This window comes from Zootoca vivipara, chromosome 13 (assembly GCF_965207765.1).
Source record: "Zootoca vivipara chromosome 13, rZooViv2.hap1.1, whole genome shotgun sequence".
Lineage (NCBI taxonomy): Eukaryota > Metazoa > Chordata > Lepidosauria > Squamata > Lacertidae > Zootoca > Zootoca vivipara.
This window is the reverse complement of record NC_142596.1, coordinates 18,220,452-18,240,209: the sequence shown is the minus strand read 5'-3', so window position 1 is coordinate 18,240,209 and position 19,758 is coordinate 18,220,452.

Genomic DNA, 19,758 nt, shown 5'->3' with positions numbered 1-19,758 from the left:
GGATGTGGCCAAAGAGAGAGAGAGAGAAGTTTCTTAGCTGTGACTGTTGTTAAACATTTGGGAATCCTTGTCAATCCTTGCCCGAAATCCTTGTCAATCCACTGCTAATCACCTTGAGATCTACTAGTAGATCTTGAACTACTCTCTTCTTATCACTGCTGTAGAGGAAGAATTGTTTTAGTGTATTATTTTTATCAAAAAGCAAAGTAAGTGACAGAAAAGCCAAGAGAATCACTTGCAAATGTTAGAAAAGTCCTGGCATGTACTTTGGTCTTGCTCATTAATTTCGATGGGTCTACTCTGAGTAAAACTGGTAAACTTCATTGAATACTAGGCTACCCTTGTTCTTTAAAGCAAGTCCTTGCCTTGCACCCGGACCCACTCAGTGGCCAACGCACACCCAAACAGGCACACACCATCTTCAATTAAGTTGTTCTAAATGCCGTGAGCCGTTTTTGGAACCTCCCCCAAGTGCACGTCTTAACTTAAAATGTATCAACCGCAAAAGACAGGAGGAGAAGAAAGTCCCTTTGCTTGAAGAGGAGAAATGCATATCCCCATCTGCTAAAGAGATTCCAGGTGCAGCTTCGGTTTCTCTTCCTCCAAGATTTATGCAACAATGATTTCCAGAGGCGGATTGTCAAAGGAGCAGAACAGATGGAGAGAGCCATTCTTCTGTCCAGGGTTTTGCACCCAATCTGCAGGCAGAGAGTTTGCTAACCTGGCTTTCTTTTGGGGGGGGGAGGAGGTTGTGAGCTTGATAACCAAAGCTAAGAGATGTGCTGGCAGATCTGGGCCACTAGGAGCTCAGAGGACCCTTAGCAAATCTTATTTCATCTTCCAGATGGCAGAGGTGGAGCTAGCTGCTCTGGCCCCTGGAGCGGCGCACATGCTGTGCACCTGGCCCTTGGCGAGCATCCCAGGGGGTCAGCATGGCGATGTCACCCCTCTCCCCGAGGGATGATACCCAAGGCGGGCCTCACCCACTACACACCCCTTTCTCCGCCAGTGCCAGATGGCAGAGAGCAAGGTCCTATGCTAGTTGTAGTGTTTCCTCTTGGAGGAATTCCATTGGTGGTTTTCCTGCTCTAAATCCTACTTCATCCATTAAGATCCCTCTGGTTTGAGCAAGGCTAGAACCATGCGTCATGCTGCAATAGTTCAGGTGGTAGAGCACTGAATCATAGAATTGTAGAGTTGGAATGGACCCTGAGGATCATCTAGTCCAGGCATGTCCAACAGGTCTATCGGTAGATCACTGGACGTCTGCAGTAGATTACTGGTAGATCATTGGCTCCCCGAAAGAAGCTGAACTTCTGTGGCTCCCCTCCCCTGAAAGCTCAACATTTTACCTCCTCCCTGAAAAAGCTCAACAACTTAGACCCGAACTCCCCCAAAATGGGCCTTCTCCTCCTTCCTAAAAAAGGCTCAACAACTCAAAAAGGGGGTAGATCACTGCCAGTTCTTAACTCTGTGAGTAGATCGCAGTCTCTTGGGAGTTCACCCCTGCGCAACCCCCTGCAATGCAGGAATATGCAGCTGACCCATATGGGGATCGAACCAGCAACCTTGGTGTTCCCAACACCACACTCTAACCAACTGACCACGAGACACTTAATCTTAGGTCATGGGTTCGAGTCCCGCATTGTGCAAAAGATTCCTGCATTGCTCAGTTTCATACTTGAGGAAACTTAAGTGTACATAAATGAAGGAACTGCCTATGCTGTCCCTATTGAGCTCTGCTTTGCATTAGTCCCACTTCCCTCTGTTCTGTCTGTTTTAAAATGGTAAGCCCCTTGGAACAGAGCCCTGCACACTTTTTCCCCTTGTAAAATGCCATGTACGTAGATGGTGTTATATAAATAAATAGAACTAAACTTTGTAATGCTTTTATTTAACAAACAAACAAAAAAAACCATGAGGGAAGAAAGAGTATGTTTTAAGTCAACAAATCCCCAATTGCATCAACAGCTCCTGATCTTTCTCTCTGCCTTCTGAATCTTGAGGGACTATTCAAAGATGAGAGGGGTGGGAAAGGATGCGACGTGATTGCGAATGATAAACTGTTTTTTCAGTTTGCCGGAAAAAGCATTCTGGCAATGGAGTCGGCGGACGGCACACTTTAAAGGGCGGAAAAGTTCTATTGTAATTAAAGCTGATGCAATAATTGTAACAGATGGAAGGCAGAAATGTTACCTTGTTTGTCTCCCCCTCTTCTCTCCCTGCCTTGCCCATTGGGTTTTGTTTTTGGAGCGGCACAAAACACTAAGAAGGCTTTCAAAGGGGAATGGCTTTCAACGAACTGAATTTTAATGAGGAAAGGCTGCTTTGATTTCTTACTGATCTGCTGTCAAATTGCAAGGGAGTTCTAAAGAGCACGGCTCTTCTCGCAACACAACCTGCAGATACTTGGTCGGTCTCCAGCAACACACCTTAGAGCCAGCGTCCTGGGGGAATGGAGATGGGGCTTTCAGGTTAGGAGGAACATCAAAACTATTCCCCACATAGAGACCGACCCTGCTGTTTGGTTCCATGCCAGGGCACTGTTTTCTTTGAAGTCCACATTTGTCAAGTGGCCTACATGTCTAGGTAAGGTCCTCTCCAACCTCAGAGACTTGAAAGGATAATGCCTTTGGATGCCTAGCCAAACAGCATGACTGCACCAATTGTGTGTTTATGTATAAAACAGCCAATCACCGCCTCTAATCGAATTGGTTAATTTTGCTAAATCTACATATCCAAATAATTTTCCCTGCCACTCATCAATTTTTGGTATATCTCGCCTTTTCCAATACGTGGCTATTAATATTCTTGCGGCTGCAGTTGCGTATAAGAATATTTTTTTGATCCTGTAAACAAAATTTTGAACAAAATTGGGGGAAATTCGGAAATTATATGAAGCAAGAATGTCCCACATTAAAATCCTGAATTCATTTCTAGAGACCAGTACTGTAGGTAAAGATTATAAAACAAAAGGGAAACACAGGCGAAACATTGGGTGAGGGAAGCAGAAATCAATCAAAAGCTTAAAGAGACCAAGATCAAGGCAAGAGGAAGTACACATATCTGTTAGATATGTTTAAGAGAAATATTAAGTGTATGTTTTTATTTGGATGTCATAGAGGAAAAGACTAGACAGGAAGGTTTAGTCGAATTATGTATTAGATATCAATTACTTTTCAGATGTAAATTTGGAAGTATGATATCTGTATGAATTTTTATATTTTGAGTTGATTTGTTTTAATTTGTTTTGTTATGATTTGATATGTTTTAATTAAAATCTCAATAAAGTTTTTTTAAATAAACAACAACAGCCAATCAGAACTGAAATTGAATGGCCAACCCCAGCAGCAGCAGCATCGTGTAAACTTTGGTTGGCGCAGTTGTGCAGATGCCATGTGATCTTCAGAAAAAGGGCAAAATATAATTTTAATAAATAATAATAATAATAATAATAATAATAATAATAATAATAATGGGATGTCACAGCAGGAGTCACCAAGAAGGCAAATCAAGATCAACAGGAGCGTCTCCACCCCCATCGTTCAGCTAAGGTCCAGCTCCGAGGGCCTTCCGGTGGTGCCCTCACTGTGAGAAGTGAGCTTACAGAGAACCAGGCAGAGGGCCTTCTCGGTAGTGGCGCCTGCCCTGTGGAAAACCCTCCCACCAGATGTCAAGGAAATAAACAACCACCTGACTTTTAGAAGACATCTGAATTTAGGGAAGTCCTGTTTAGGGAAGTTTTTAATGTCTGCTGTCTTACCGTGTTTTTAATATTCTGTTGGGAGCCACCTAGAGTGACTGGGGAAACCCAGCCAGGTGTGTGGGGTATAAATATTATTATTATTATTATTATTATTATTATTATTATTATTAGCAGTATGGGTGAATACTGCTTGGAGACAGAGTGAGAGATTTGAGAAACGTGTGCTGAGACATAGCAAGGAAGAACGGATGCTTCAAGCGAGGGATAGGTCAGTACATTCCTCACCTTCTCCTGACGTACTGTCTCAGAACCAGGAGGGGCTTTAAAAGGAAAGAGCAGCAGCAACTTCCATGCAGGAGAGGTCTCAGGTTGTGGGCAAGCCACCTGACAGGGGAAGGTATATAAGCCAGAGGAGGGGAGAGGAGAGCCCCCACTGTTGCTGCAACTGCTCCATAGGGACCAGACATGTGGACAGCTGCCTAGATGCTAAAAGAGTCTGATTGTGTGTATCTGGAGCACTGTGGAAGCTGCTGCAAGTGTTTCTCTTGCCAATAAAGAGTTACATATCAGATGTGCCCCTTCCTTATCTAGGATGGGCTGTGGCATCCATCAAGCGGGAGGTTTGTTGCAGATACGTGCCTTGCTTAATATAATCTTTAGCCTTCAACCAGTTTCTGTGTCCGTTGTGCTCAAAATCTTTCTTTTCTTTTCTTTTTACCCTCTGCTCCTTGACAGAACAACAATATGAACAAAAATGCATATGTTAAGGGGGGGGGGGGGAAACATGAAAAAATGTGTTATATTAAGGAAATGGCTTCCAAAAATGTACATACAAAAATTAGGAGAATTCACATTAAAATGCAGGCAGCTCTTCATGAGGATTTTTTTAATTAAAAAAAACACCTGCAAGTTGCTGTAGAAATAGAACTGAATTTAGGACTGGAAAGATGAGAAACTCAGAGAAATGAAATTGAAAGATTGAAAGCCTCATGATAAATTTAGGAGGCTTTGTCTTGGGGGGACGGATCCAGCAACTATAAAATTCACTCACTCCAACAGTTCTTTAAACCCTTTTTGTCCCTTCATTTTGGTGAGTGAGATGGCATATCATGACATATGAACATCAAAAACTGCCTTATACCAAGTCAGATTATTGGTCCATCTAGCTCAATATTGTCTGCACTGGCTGGCAGCAGCTCTTTAGGGCAGGCAGGGTTCTCTCCCAGTTCAACCTGGACCTTCTACTTGCAAGGCAATTGCTCTGCCTCTGAGCTGCAGCTCTTCCCTAAAAGAGTGCCAGTATATTGTGACTGATGTACTGGAGACATTCACCTGGTAGACCTGCCCCTCACAGCTCGGTCTCTCCCCAACTGGTTGGATGCCCACTTCAGAGAGAGAGAAACCTTTCCATTTTTGCCTTGTTTCTTCCTTTCTCCTCATCCCACCATCCTTTTCCTGACTGCTTTCTCCTCCCTAGCAACTGTTCCCTAGCACCTGTTGCTTTGGCTCTCCCCCTTTCCGACATTTATTTGTTGAGTTACTTACAGCTTTTGTACCCCACCCTTTAGCCTCAAAGGCTCTCAGAGCAGCTGACAATTGAATTCTAAGACAGTCCCTGACCACAGGCTCGCCACCTAGAACAGACATGGCACACAAGGAAGAGAGAGCGGGAGGGAGGAGGGGAAAGCAAGCACAAGCACACAAGTTATTTAAATTACAGTGCACCCCCACGGCCAATGTCAGTGGGGTTTTGGCTGTTTTGCCCTTGATAAAGAGGAGTCTTTCCATGGAGGCACTCAGGGCTCCTACCCCAGATCAGATCCAGGAACAGAGTAGATGACAGCATCCAGACCAGGAGGGCAGTGCAACTCCTGCCACACAGTTCTTCCCTCAAATAGCGGACTCGATTACATTCTCCTGGCCGTACCTAGTACTTTTTACTCTTTGCCACACTAGGATCTTCCCCCAATCCTACCAGGAGATGCTGAGGATGGAACTAGGACCATTTGCTTCCAGTTATGTCCCCTGACACTGAATAGGAGCAGCTAAGCAAAGGCATTTCCGCAAATGTCATCCCTTTCACTTATACAGCATTGGGGGGGGGGGCATAGCTGCCAAGTATCCCGTATCCGCCGGGAAAACCCCTTTTTCTCACCGTTTCCCTGCGGTCTCCCGTTTGGCAGAGAATCCCGGCATTGTCCCTTAAATTCGATTCTTCCTGGCGGCCATTTTTCTGGTGCCGCTTTGCCCTTCTATGGGCACCAGAAAATGGCAGCGCCGGCGCCGGAAGTCGCTTCCGCGCATGACCGGAAGTTGCGTGACGCGACTTCCGGTGGCGCTTCGCCCTTCTATGGGCATCAGAAAATGGCGGCGCCAGCGCCGGAAGTCGCTTTTACGTGTTTCTGGTCATGCGCGGAAGCAACTTCCGGCGCTGGCGCCGCCATTTTCTGGTGCCCATAGAAGGGCGAAGCGCCACCGGAAGTTGCGTCACGCAACTTCCAGTCGTGCGCGCGCTGCCGATCCCGGATCTTTACGATCCGGACTTGGCAGCTATGGGGGGGGGCATATTCTTACACCAAAAGGGAAGCATTGGTTGATCTGCTGACTGATTGCATGTGCATCTCACTTTTCCTCCAATATGCTCAAAGTGCCATATATAGTTGTCCTCCTCCCCATTTCATCCTCACAACATGCCCTTGAGGTAGGTGAGGCTGAGACTTAGTGACTGGTCCAAGGTCACCCAGTGAGCTTCATAGCCAAGTGGCCGCTGGCCACTCAAGCTGTACAGTCACCCATCTCCTCCCAATGTCCTGACATCACATTTGCGGCGTTGGGAAGTCACACGCATGTGACATCACACGTGGCGTCATGCACACGATGTTGCCTTCCCCCCGAGTCGCCTTCGTAAGCAGGACACCTCTGGCTCACAGCCAGGATCAGAGCCATTCTTGAAGAATTATTCCCAATGTTGAGGCAGATGGAAGGGAAGGAACAGGAACAGCCCAAGACTTTTGACCACCTAAGGCGAAGGACAAAATGGCACCCAGCTTCCATGTCCAAAAGCCAACTGAGCTAGCAGTTGAATCGTTCTTCAATGCTGGTCACATGTGAGAGCTTTGGGGGTACAGACAGGTCATGTGGCCCACACAGTTTTGTCTTCTGGAACCACCATCACCTGGTGATGTGCTGACTGAGGTAGCTCCCTCATCCCGCCTAATGATAGCGCCGGACATAGGGAGGAAAGGCTGCAAGTGGCAATACTCTGTGGGAGGCCCACCAGTGAGTATTTTGCCAAGTTGCCCCCCCTTAAAAAAATGGTGTTTGTTCATGCAAATACAACAAAGCCATTTCCGCCCTGAAGAGGAGGTGGGGTTGCGGGCATGGCACGACCCAGCCACGCATGCAGGGGCTGGCTACTCAGCCCCTGAGCGATAGGTGGGATTGCCGCCCGCGCTGCCTGCAGGCTGGCCAATCCGGCCGGCCTGAAGGCGTGTCCTGCAATTCTTAAGCAGGGGCGCGGGTAGGAATCCCTCTCTTTGTCCTGCTCACCAGCTGCATTGGTTTCCCCCACCCGCCCACCCTTTAGGTCTTCTCTCTTGGCCTTGCTATGGACCTCGGTTGGTCGCTGTCGAGGGGCCTGGTAGGAATTTTTTTCCAAATGGCAAATTGGCACCGGCCATTTGGTTTTTCACCTACCTCGTAGCAATCCGTCACAACTCTTGGTTTTGCGGTTAGGCATTGGAATATGAATGTTGAAGTCAGGAGGAGGGGAGGTAGCGCCATCACCTGCCCGAAAAATGGAGGGCTATTCCGTTAAAGGATTCCGGGGGCGTGGCCCTGTCCGAAGCCTAAGGAGGTTAGGGCCTAAGGCACAACCCTAAGGAACCCAGGGGGAGTTCCATGTTGATGTGCATCACTGGGCTCCTTGGCTGGTGGTTAACCCTTCCCAGACTCCCAACACACAGGTTGGGGTCGGATATAGCCAGTTAGGGTCCAATGCCTAGGCCAATACCGCTCAACATCTGTAACCAATAAAGTCGTGGCCTTTTCTGCCCATTACCCTTAATTGATGTCTCATGTGTCAATATTTCCACCGGGGGCCACGCAAACATGGCCACCTCTGTTTATGTTTACTCCGGCCCTGAGCCAAAGTAACACCTGACCTTGCCACAAGTGATGGCTTGGATGTACAAGTCAAGGGTGATAAAGTTCAAGGAATGAAGATGATCGTTTGGTAGCTAGCAAGTAATAAGAGCTTTTTCGGCTGATGCCTCTGCCGGATTTATAAGAAGGTACATTCATTTCCTCGCCAACACCACAGCCATTTGTCACTATGCACCAATTACTTCACAGTACTTTAAAAAAGCACAGGGAGGGGGACAACTCTGCAACAAGTATGCCATGCTAACAGGTTTCAGAGTTTGATTCTTCTCCTTCCTCCTCCTCCTCCTCTTCCTCCTCTCACATATTTCCTCCTACTCAGAAAGAGTGACTAATCGCATTGTATTTCTCCAAGGCGCACAAACATGGATAAACGGTGCTTTGAGAGTGGGCTGGGCTGGGGGTGTTTGCATGAGCTTCGGGTCTGCGAGAGCACTTGTGAAGGATGTAAGAACATGTAGGAGAGAGATTGTCACACGGTGAAATTAAAGGAGGTGATTGTCTGTCTGTGTGCCTGGAACAGACTTTGAGACAGTTCTGACAACATAAGGGGAGACAGAAGATTGAGAACGGGGGGATATTATAGAGGATCATAAAATTATGAATGGTGTAGAGACAGAGAATTCGCTCCTCTTCTTAACAATAAAAACTTTGGGTCATTCGCAGCACAATCCGAGTCATGCCTGCTCGGAAGGAAGTCCCACTTAGTTCAAGGAGACTTACCCCCAGGTAAGTGAGTGGAGAACTTCATCCTCAGTAGAGCTGATTTGCACTAGTCTCAGAATGCAAGGACATCCCATAAAGCTGAATGTTGGAAGATTTAGAACAGATGAAATAAAGTACATCTTCATAGTTAAACTATGGAACTCACCGCCACAGGAGGCCACCAACATGGATGGTTTTACAAGAGGATTGGACAAATTCATGGCAAACAAGGCTATCAACAGTTACCAGCCACAATGGCTGTGTTCTACCTCCACTGCAATAGAGGCCTCTGAATCCTAGTTGCTGGGAATCGCAGGTGGACAGAGTGTTGTTGAGTTAGTGTCCAGCTTGCAGGCTTGCCACAGGTCAGCCATTGTGAGAACACGATAGCTCAGTTGGTTAGAGCATGGTGCTAACAATGCCAAGGTTGCAGGTTCATTCCCCATATGGGACAGCTGTATATTCCTGCATTGGACTAGATTGGACTAGATGATGAGACCTCTGGGTATAGGGCGGTATATAAATTCAATAAATGAATAAAATAAATAAAATGATCCTCAGGGTCTCTTCCAGCTCTACAGTTCTATGTTTCTAGGAGCCTGGATAAGTTGGGCCAACTTTTCTCTATCCACTTTCTCTGTATCGTGCTTTGTTTATTTTATAAACTTCCATCATGTCACCTCTTGCTCACCTTGTCACTAAACCTAAAAGTCCCAAAGGCTGCAACCTTTCATAATTTCAAAAAAAGCTGCAAACTCTGCATGTCCCAAATTCCCTCTTACCCATCATACTGCGTACCCTCCTTGCATGTCTGGCTGGAATGTGTCCTTGAATTGGAATAATGTGTCTTGCTTCTTCGGGTGGAAAAATGTGTTTGTGTGCTGATAGGTCTATGCAGAAACCTCTGGCTTGTTCATGGCTGGAATGTAGCTGACAGTACGAAGAGTCACTGTTATGTACTGAGCTGAATCCTAGAACAATAGGATTCAGAATCAGCGGGAGCTACCCAATCCAACTCCAGGTGGAAGTGAATCCGCAACCTGATTGGCCTGCTGGAGCAGCCAATCAGGCGGCTGGCAGAAGTGAATCTGCTACCTGATTGGCCTGTAGGAGCAGCCAATCAGGCTGCAGGCAGAAGTCAATCCATAATATAATTGGCCCACAGGTGTAGCCCTGAAGTAGCCAATCACGCAAGGCCCATTGTGTAAATAATGTATATAAGCAGATGGTTTGGGGAAAAGAGCCATTCGTCTTCTCTTCTCCTCCTTGATGACTATGAGCTGAATAAAGAGCATGAAATTCACTCTTGACTCCGAGTATATTTCAGTCACATTCACTGCTCCGCCCACTTTTGCCTCTGGCCCCGCCCATCACTAACAACCAGATTGCCAAAAGATTGCCCATAAGGGATTGCAGTCCTTGAGCTAAAAAAAAAAAAAGGTGTACATCACTGCCTATTAAAACAAGCCTGTTTTCTGCATCTGTTCTGATGGCTGTCCTAGAACATTTGTAGCACAGCTGAAATAAACAAACTTTTGCCAGAAATTATGAATCAAGCCAGTGCACTCATTTTGCTAGGAATGGATTTTCCGAAACTTCCTCCTAGCTTTGAACTTCATGGGAGTCCAGCTACCAAATAGTACATTCTATTCAGGTAGGGTGTACACATGAAACCAGAGTCTTCTGAGTTCTGAAAGAGAGTGACAGAGAATTCAGCCTCAACTCAATCATAGAATAGCAGAGTTGGAAGGGAATCGAAGGGTCATCTAGCTCAACTCCCAGCAATGCAGGAATCTTAGCTAACACATCCATGACAGATGGCCATCCAACCTCTGCTTAAAGACCTCCAAAGAAGGAGAATCCACAACCTTCGGAGGGTGACTGTTCCACTGTTGAACAGCTCTTACTGTCAGAAAGTTTCTCCTGATGGTTAATCGGAATCTCCTTTCTTGTAACTTGAAGCCATTGGTTCGAGTTCTGCCCTCAAGAGCAGAAGAAAACAAGCTTGTTCCCTCTTCCACGTGACAGCCCTTGAGATATTTGAAGATGGCTAGCATACCCAACTCCTTGAACCGCTCCTCGTAAGACTTGGTTTCCAGACCCTTGATCATCTTGGTTGCCTTCCTCTGCTCACGTTCCAGCTTGTCAACATCCTTTTTAAATTGTGATGCTCAGAACTGGACACAGTATTCCAGGTGTGGTCTCACCAAGGCAGAATAGAGTGGGAATATTGCTTCCCTTGAACTGGACACTATACTTCTGTTGATGCAGCCTAGAATAACATTAGCTTTTTTTTGCTGCTGCATCACAATGTTGACTCATGTTAAGCTTGTGATCCCCCAAGACCCCTAGATAATGGAAGGCAAAAGGTTCTGTCATTTATGGGAATTGGCAGGAAGAGTAGATGAGTTGGGCAGGGGTGTGAAGCATCAGGAAACTATAGAGCAGGGGTGGGAAGCGTCCGGTACAAGGGCTGACTGCAGGTCCCTGCCCCCTCTGTCCGGCCCTTGGTCCTGTCCTCAGACTATGGTCATCTCCACACATTTCAGAGCTGGCCACTGAGGGCAAGCCCCCTTGAAGTTGTTGCCTGATGTCATAACGTCATCAGGTGATTGACAGGTGTCCAGCCCCCCACCCATCTGTCAAAGTTGGCCAGTGGCTTGCCAGTGGTGGCAAGGGAGGTAAGGATCTGGTTCTCTGCTCCTGGGATAAAGCCTGCACTGGGTCATGAACCTAGGATCTGAGGGATAGCAAGGACGGAGTCACTCTGTGTGCCATCCTCATGTTTGGCAAAAAGGTAGCTTCAGCACCTATAGGCATACAAAGTCATGTGGCAGGTCTCAGCATTAAGATAGAGTGTGGAACCTCAGGGCTGGGGTTGAATGCAGCCATCCAAATCTGACTAATTGTCCTCAGGACACACCCTTCCCCCTAGGCCACACCCCTCTCTAACCCTGCTTTGCACCTTCCTTGAGTGTTTTCTCCCTCGTCGGAATCTGCCCTTGAACTGATAGCGTCTCTTGCTTGTTTGAATGGAGAATAGAGAGGCGTGGGAAGAAACTAACCTCCTGGACAAAAGTAGAACGTGTGTTCATTGCTCAGCTCACTTTTGCTTCTGGTGTCCACCACACATTGGGATGTGGCCCCTGCAAGGCTTCCTTCTCTGGCTGAAAAAATGGTTCCCCATCCCTGAATTAAGAGGACTCTGGTGCTGTTTTCCTTGGTCTTTCCTTTGCATCATCTGCAGCTCCCCCACGCCCCAGCTTGACATGAACCAGGTCTGACACGCTGGCCCAAAACACGCTCCGTCCACCTCCCAAAAGAGACAGATTTGGGATTTGCATTTCTAGGTTCTGCTTCCACCTCCGCTCGTTGACTCACGCCACCCCCATTTGGAGATTTGGTTTCTCCATCTGCCGAACAATACGCTGCCACCTTTGCAGGGGTGTTGTGAGTTGCAATTAATTCACGCTGCAGAAAGCTCTTTAGAGACCTTTAGAAAAATGTTCTCAAAAAAAAAAGGGTAGAGGGGGGATGCAGAAGCATAATATAGATGATTCACTAGGGATTGGCTGAGTAGGTGGCTGTGCAGCAATTTGGAGAGGGGGAGGAGGGAGGGAGGGAAGTCAGCTGACTGATGGCGAGGAGCATGCATCACCAAGGAGCACCCGGCGCTTAATGTACAGGCTGCAGTCATTCCCAAGTGGAAGTTGAGCACTGTCAACCACAAGAGATACACATTGACTGATGAATAATGACTATGTACCCTGCCATGAAGCTTGACATACTGTGCTACAGTTACCCTGCTCCCTGGAAGGTCCACGTCCCTGGCACAACCAAAGCACCTTTGGAGAAGGTCTTGTTCCAATCTAGGAAAGCCTTCTGCGTAACTAGGGGCAACCCTCTCGCTATTCAAGGCTCTGCTGGAGGACTGCGTGCTATTTTAATCCATGGCTGCCTCTTCCACCAGAGTGCCCAGTTTTGTTCTGTTAAATACGTGCACTAGACCAGAACTTACACACACGTCTCTTCAGCTGTTTACAATCTGTGAATGTATTGGTTTAGATCAGGGTGGGGAACCTCCGGCCTGGGGGCCAAATGTGGCCCTCCACGTCTTTCTGTTTGGTCTTTGGAATGGTTCCCAGACCACAACCCTCACTGGCTCTGCTTTATCCCCTGACTGTTTTTGCCTGGTGGGAACACTGAAAATGTCTCTTGCTTACCTGGATTTGGAGGAGGGCAATGTGTGAGTGTGTGGAAACTAGCCTCCTATACAAAGGTTCATTTCTCCTCTCACATTTGCTTCTGGCTCCATTCACCACTATAATATGGACCCCAGGAAGTTGCCCAGACAGGAATATGGCCCTTGAGTTGGAAAATATTCCCCACCCTGCTCCAGGCATCTTCTTTCGGAAAAGCTCTGCATCTCATGTGGAGCTTCCTGTGTTCTCCCAACCAGGTACTACCAAGAAAGGTTCACGCCAGCTTAGCCTTAATTATGCTACAGATGCAGGCAAAGCCATCACCATCATGACTATTAACCATTGATAGCTTTATCCTCCACAAATTTATCCAGTCCTTTTTAAAGCCATCCAAGTTGGTGGTCATCCCTGCCTCCTGTGGGAGAGAGTTTCATAGTTTAACTGCACTGTGTGAAGACATCCTTTATTTTGTCTGTCCTGAACCTTCCAATGTTCAGCTTCATTGTTTTGGTTGCCCTTTTCTGAACCGTTCCCAATTCTACAATATCCTTTTTGGGTGAAGTGCCTAGAACTGTACACAGTAGTCATGCAGTGTCCTGCCAACTTTCTCCCATTGTTTTGCAGATATTAACCTCTGTGCCTTCCTGAGCTCTGTTGTGGGTGCCAGTGATCCTCTCATGCAGGGGCACTTTTAGGGAGGAGGGTCTTGCTACAGCTTCCTTCTCCTTGACCTCTATCCTCCGGTAGTCTGAGGTTCAGCATCACCAGAGGTTGGCATGCTGGCATGCTCTCCATTCACCCTCTTCCTCCAGTGAAGAGACCATTTAAAGGTGATGCCACAAAACTTCTGGCTTTGGGAGGGAATCTAGCCCAGTGGTGAGCCACAGGATTTGCTTGAAGAAGACCCCTGGTTCAATCCTTGCGGCCAGTCAACGATGTAGACCAGGCATCCCCCAACTGCGGCCCTCCAGATGTTTTGGCCTACAACTCCCATGATCCCTAGCTAACAGGACCAGTGGTCAGGGATGATGGGAACTGTAGTCCAAAACATCTGGAGGGCCGAAGTTTGGGGATGCCTGATGTAGACCAATGATCTGGCTCAATATCAGGGCAGCCTCTTACCATTCATCTTTTGAGGATGGCAAATGCTATGATGACATCATATGAGTGGCGTTATTTACTGTATTATACATTTTTGAGCGTGGGTGATGCTGTGGTGTAAACCACTGAGCCTTGGGCTTGCCGTTCGGAAGGTCGGCAGTTTGAATCCCTGCGACAGGGTGAGCTCCTGTTGTTTGGTCCCAGCTCCTGCCAACCCAGCAGTTTGAAAGCACATCAAAGTGCAAGTAGATAAATAGGTACCGCTCTGGTGGGAAGGTAAACGGCGTTTACATGCGCTGCTATGGTTTCACCAGCAACGGCTTAGTCATGCTGGCCACATGACCTGGAAGCTGTACGCCGGCTCCCTCGGCCACTAAAGCAAGATGAGCGCCACAACCCCAGAGTTGTTCGCAACTGGACTTAACTGTCTGGGGTCCTTTACCTTTACCTTTTTACATTTTTAAGATGAGCAAAACTTTGTAAAGATGAAGATTAACTCAGATCCATAAAGCCAAACAAGAAGATATAAGGAAGTCCGCAGCTGCCATCTGTGAGAAATTCTCAATTTTTGTTCTGATGAAGCGTTAAGTGGGAAGCAGCCCAGGAGATCTCACCGCAGGCATTTGAAGCATCTGGAGGAATCGCTTCCGTTGTTGCACAACACCGGCTGCCGCTTTTGTCTACGTATATGTTTATTTCTCATGTAGTTTTGTCTCACTAGTCATCTGGGATGTAAAAAGGCATCGTCTGCTCATCACATGCAGCAATGTTTCCATTCCACTGCAGTTCACCTTCCCAATAAAGCGACGTTATTCATGCCATTGTCCACTGTGGCAAAATTTCATAAGTTACATAATTTACGTAATCAATTATGTAAATTGCATTGTCATTACATTATTCTATGCTTTTCGTTTCACTGCAAAGGAAACACAATGTAAATGGGAGGGAGGTTGATCAATTACGTATCGTTTGCAGGCTGAAAGCAACGGCAGCAGCAACGAAACCACAGCAGCAAAGAACAAGTGCATTTGCCAAAATGATTTCTGTCCTGGGCATGGGACGAATAAGTGAACATCAGCCGCTTGTTCTCTAGTTTTTGTTTTTGTCTGAATTCTCTGACATCCCTACAAACCGTAACTCATTTCTGTACGTGGTTTTCATTGTTTTTGAGGTTCCTGTGATTTTTGTTTGTTGCCATCCCATATTTTGGTGGACAAAGACTTCGCAGGCAAGGGACACATGTGCTCAGATGCAGCAACAGCATCACGAGGAGAGGCCTGTGGAAGGAGTGTGCAACTCAAAAGGTTCCCCCACCTACATGAAAGGCAGATCAGCAGTGACCCTTTGCCCTTCCAGAATCTGCTTGAGACAGCAATAAAATAAAAGGTGTATGAAATATTCATGGCGTCTTACTGCTTCTTCTCTTGACAAGTGGGACTGTGAGCAAGAAATCTGATCACACCTTGATGAAAACGTGGCGTGCCTACCAGAAGTCAGAGAAAGGTGCTCTGGGAGGGCACCTAGGTTCCCTCAGCCTCACCCATCACAGGGGTGCAGTGCCTGGAAAGTTGCTTGTGAAAAAATGGGTCCCTCAGAGTAAAAACATTTCCCTGATCTTCTATAGAGGGAACTGACAAAGATGAAGATCCACAGTTTAATCAATGAAATGCTTGAAAAATCCACCTGGTGCAGTTTTTTGGAGGCAGGGATAATGCCTGCAAGTCATTCCTTTTAAATAGAACCACATCCATTGTTCCACACACATTTGCCTCTGGCCCCATCCATCATCGACATGTGCCCCCCCCCCAAGGAGGTTCCCCACAAGGCCATGTGGCCCTTGGGCTGAAAAGGTTCCCCAATCAGAAGCCTTCCTTTTAGGAATTATAGGTGACAAAATCCCAAGGGAGCAGAAAATACTATTTATGTATGCAACAATGGCAGCACGGATGTTACTGGCCCAGAGATGGAAAGAAGATAAAGTTTCTACCAAAGAAGAATGGCATATGAAGTTGATGGACAATGCCGAAATGGCTAAAATGACTGGAAAAGTTAGAAATCAAGAAGACGAAGATTTTAATAAGGAATGGGAAAAAATTATAACTTATCTCAAAGACCATTGTAAACAGTTAACATCATTAGTAGGATTGGAATATCACTTGTAGTTTAATGGTGAATTTTGGACATAATGGAAATGTAAAAGATTTGGATCATCATAAAAGATGCGGGAAGAAATGATTAATAATAGGACCCACAAAGGGGAGGGTGGAAGTCCAGGAGAATCCTTGGAATCTTGTTTTTATAATTTATGTTTGATATATCTCTGTAAAAAAAAATTAATTTGAAAAAACCAAATAAATAAATGTATTTTTAAAAAAATTAAAGGCTCCCCAACCCATGCCATTGGTGGGCTGGAACTTCTGATGACAGCAGTTGTAGCATATGCGAGCTTGTGGATGGGAAGGGGAGAACGGAGGGGATGGCTGAGAGCTGAGCGTCTGCCTCTCTTTGCATTAACTGCCTGCCATGGGCTTTTTTTATCAGTTGCTCTTAAGGCCATTTATGCAGTGTTCCTGGTGCTGCGGTTTGCAATGTGGTGAGCCCAAGTCCACAGGGAGTCACGGGCGGCAGCAAATGCACTCTGCACTCCTTGCTTCTTGGGGGGATTTGTTAAAATGGAGCTGGGGAGGGGGGGAAGGGCATTGAAAACATGCCAAGTGGAAAGGAAACAAAAGAATATTGAACCTGAGCATGGAAAGCATCCCCACGCACTGCAACGGGTACCACAGCATCTTTCGGAAAACAAGTGGGACACTGGGCTCTCAGGACTGCAGGAGAAAGCCTCTAGTCAGGGGTGCCAACTTGAATAAACTATTGGGGGGCCAGGGCTTATAACTGATCACATGATGCGACACACGCACACTATTTGAATGGCAATGCCCATCAACTTTTGGGGCGGCTGCTCATAGCTGCCAAGTCTCCCGTTTTCCGCGGGAAACCCCCGTATTTTAAACCGTTTCCTGCTGGCAGCCCGGATTGGAAAAATCCCGTAAATCCCCTGGATTTCCTACCTGCCAGGGAGACTCCATTTTGGGTCCTGGCGCCGCCCGATTTCCGGTGCCCATACATGGGTAGCGCGGCACCGGAAGTCGCTTCTATGCATGGACATGCGTAAAAGCGACTTCCGGTGCTGCTCTGCCCATGCCTGGGCACCGAAAATCGGGCAGAGCGGCACCGGAAGTTGCTTCTACGCATGTCCAGACATGGGTAGAAGCGACTTCCGGTGCTGCGCTGGTGCTGCTCCCGCATTTTTCAGTGGGAGACTTGGCAGCTATGGAGCTGCTCCCCTCTAATATTTTATGGCGGGGGGCAAAGACACCTCAGCCCCTAGGAGTTGTCTCCTATGTCTATGGTGGTAAATGGATCTGCATTTATCGATGAAGCTGCCTTGTGGAACCAAGCCACTAGTCCACCTATTGCCTAGTCTGTCAACAGTTAACCTGTGTCCTTCCGGTTACTGTTGGACTCTAACTGCCATCAGCCCCAGCCAGCATGGGATAATGGCTGGTGCAGAAGTCTTGGAAGCATCTGAAGAGCTTAGCCACCCCTGGCATCCTCGTACGAGCAGCAGTTCTCAAGAAGGTGTCCTTCCTGGCTTTAGGTAAAGCCCCAGGTTGGGGGAAAGACTCAAACCAGTGGCAGCCAGTCTCTGGGACTTCACCTCCTGCACCTGCAGTGCTCTGGCTCCTCCGCAAACTGGGCAGATCTGGCTATGTGGGTCAAAGGCATAGCTGCCAAGTTATCCCTTTTTTTAAGGGAAATTCCCTTATGCTGAATAGGCTTCCTCGCGAGAAAAGGGGAAACTTGGCAGCTATGGTCAAAGGTGCTCTCTGGGTTGCCACTTCAGCCTGGGAGCAATCAGCTGATTTCATCACCTACATACTACCAGATCACCCCACCATAATCTGCTCAAGCAACTTGTCTAACCAAACAGTCACTCAGAATCCCATCCCTAGTTAAAACTTGGACCCGCCTTGGTCCAAGTCACCTGCCTCTGGCTCCTGTTCACCTTTTTTTTTTTTGCTTTGCACCACAACTAGATCCCTTGCTCAGCCAAGGCCTGGCCCTCTTCTACCTGAGATGTCAAGGATTGAACATGGGGCCATTTAACTGTGACTACATTTATGCCACAGGGACCCAGGTGGCGCTGTGGGTTAAACCACAGAGTCTAGGGCTTGCTGATCAGAAGGTCGGCGGTTCGAATCCCTGCATCGGGGTGAGCTCCCGTTGCTCGGTCCCAGCTCCTGCCCACCTAGCAGTTCGAAAGCACATCAAAGTGCAAGCAGATAAATAGGGACCGTGTGCTGCTCTGGTTCGCCAGAAGCAGCTTTGTCATGCTGGCCACATGACCCGGAAGCTGTCTGCGGACAAATGCCGGCTCCCTCGGCCTATAGAGCGAGATGAGCGCCACAACCCCAGAGTCGGACACGACTGGACCTGGTGGTCAGGGGCCCCTTTACCTTTTTTACATTTATGCCACATCCACACCATACATTTAAAGCACTATGATACCGCTTGAAACAGCTGTAGCTTCCCCCACAAAAATGTCTGGGAGCTGTAGTTTGTTAAGAATGTGGAAAGTTCTTATGAGATTCCTCCATTCCCCTCGCAGAGTTGCAGTTCTCAGAGTGGTTTAACAACCAATCCCTCTTCATGGGGAACTGGGAACTGTAGTTCCGGGAGGAGAATGGAGGCCTGCTAAAAACTCACACGGCCCCTAACAAACTACAGTTCCCAAGATTCTCTGGGGGAAGCCATGTCTGTTTCGAGTGGTACCATAGTAATTTAAATGTATGGTGTGAACGCTATGTTAAAACCAGTTTGTCACACTACAGTGCAATGTTATTCTGTCAATGATAGAAGTTTAGATTGATGTAATCTATCACCATGAGAAGAGAAGAGAAGAGAAGAGAAGAGAAGAGAAGAGAAGAGAAGAGAAGAGAAGAGAAGAGAAGAGAAGAGAAGAGAAGAGAAGAGAAGAGAAGCTGTTTGATAGGGATCTCGAAAACCAGGATTTTTTGAAGTCACTCCGTCTAGGGCTGGCTGTTGCACTACTCTCTCAGGTGAAGAGCTATTCATACACAGTTTATGACCTATGAATCAACAGGCAGGCAGATGACACATTTTATGACCTATGAAGCAAAAGGTTCTCCAATTTGGAAAGCTGGCTTATTTGACTGTGTGATTTGGAGAGGTATTTGAGTCTATTAAAAATGGCTCCATTTTACCTCCTCTTCATATGCTGAGATGGAAGGTCTCTGCACAAAAACTGAGGTCCTTTGGAACAACTAAGATCTCAGTCTGGATGCCTGACACCATACCTGGTTAAGGGTGCAAATGCTTAAACAATAATATGTTAGGGTACAAAGCACCTCACATATATTATTTCAACAACCCTATAAGATAGGCTGGTATTGTTCTCCCCAAGGGAGTGGAGTGATGCTCACAGACAGGAGTTGGTGTTGAGCCTTCGAGGAGTTCGTGAGAGACATGAGAGTTGAGTGCCGTGATGTTCGGGTCCATGGCTGAGTCTCTTAGCTTCTGCCCTCAACTATGTATTATACTGTAGCCCAGGCATCCCCAGACTTCGGCCCTCCAGATGTTTTGGACTACAGTTCCCATCTTCCCCGACCACTGGTCCTGTTAGCTAGGGATCATGGGAGTTGTAGGCCAAAACATCTGGAGGGCTGCAGTTTGGGGGTGCCTGCTGTAGCCCCTTTAAACACATAATATTAGCCTGATACAGTGGCATAGCATCAGTTGCCGATGCCCAGGGCAGGCACTGCGCACTGGGCTCTGGTAGCCTAGCCCTTGCTGCCAGAGTGA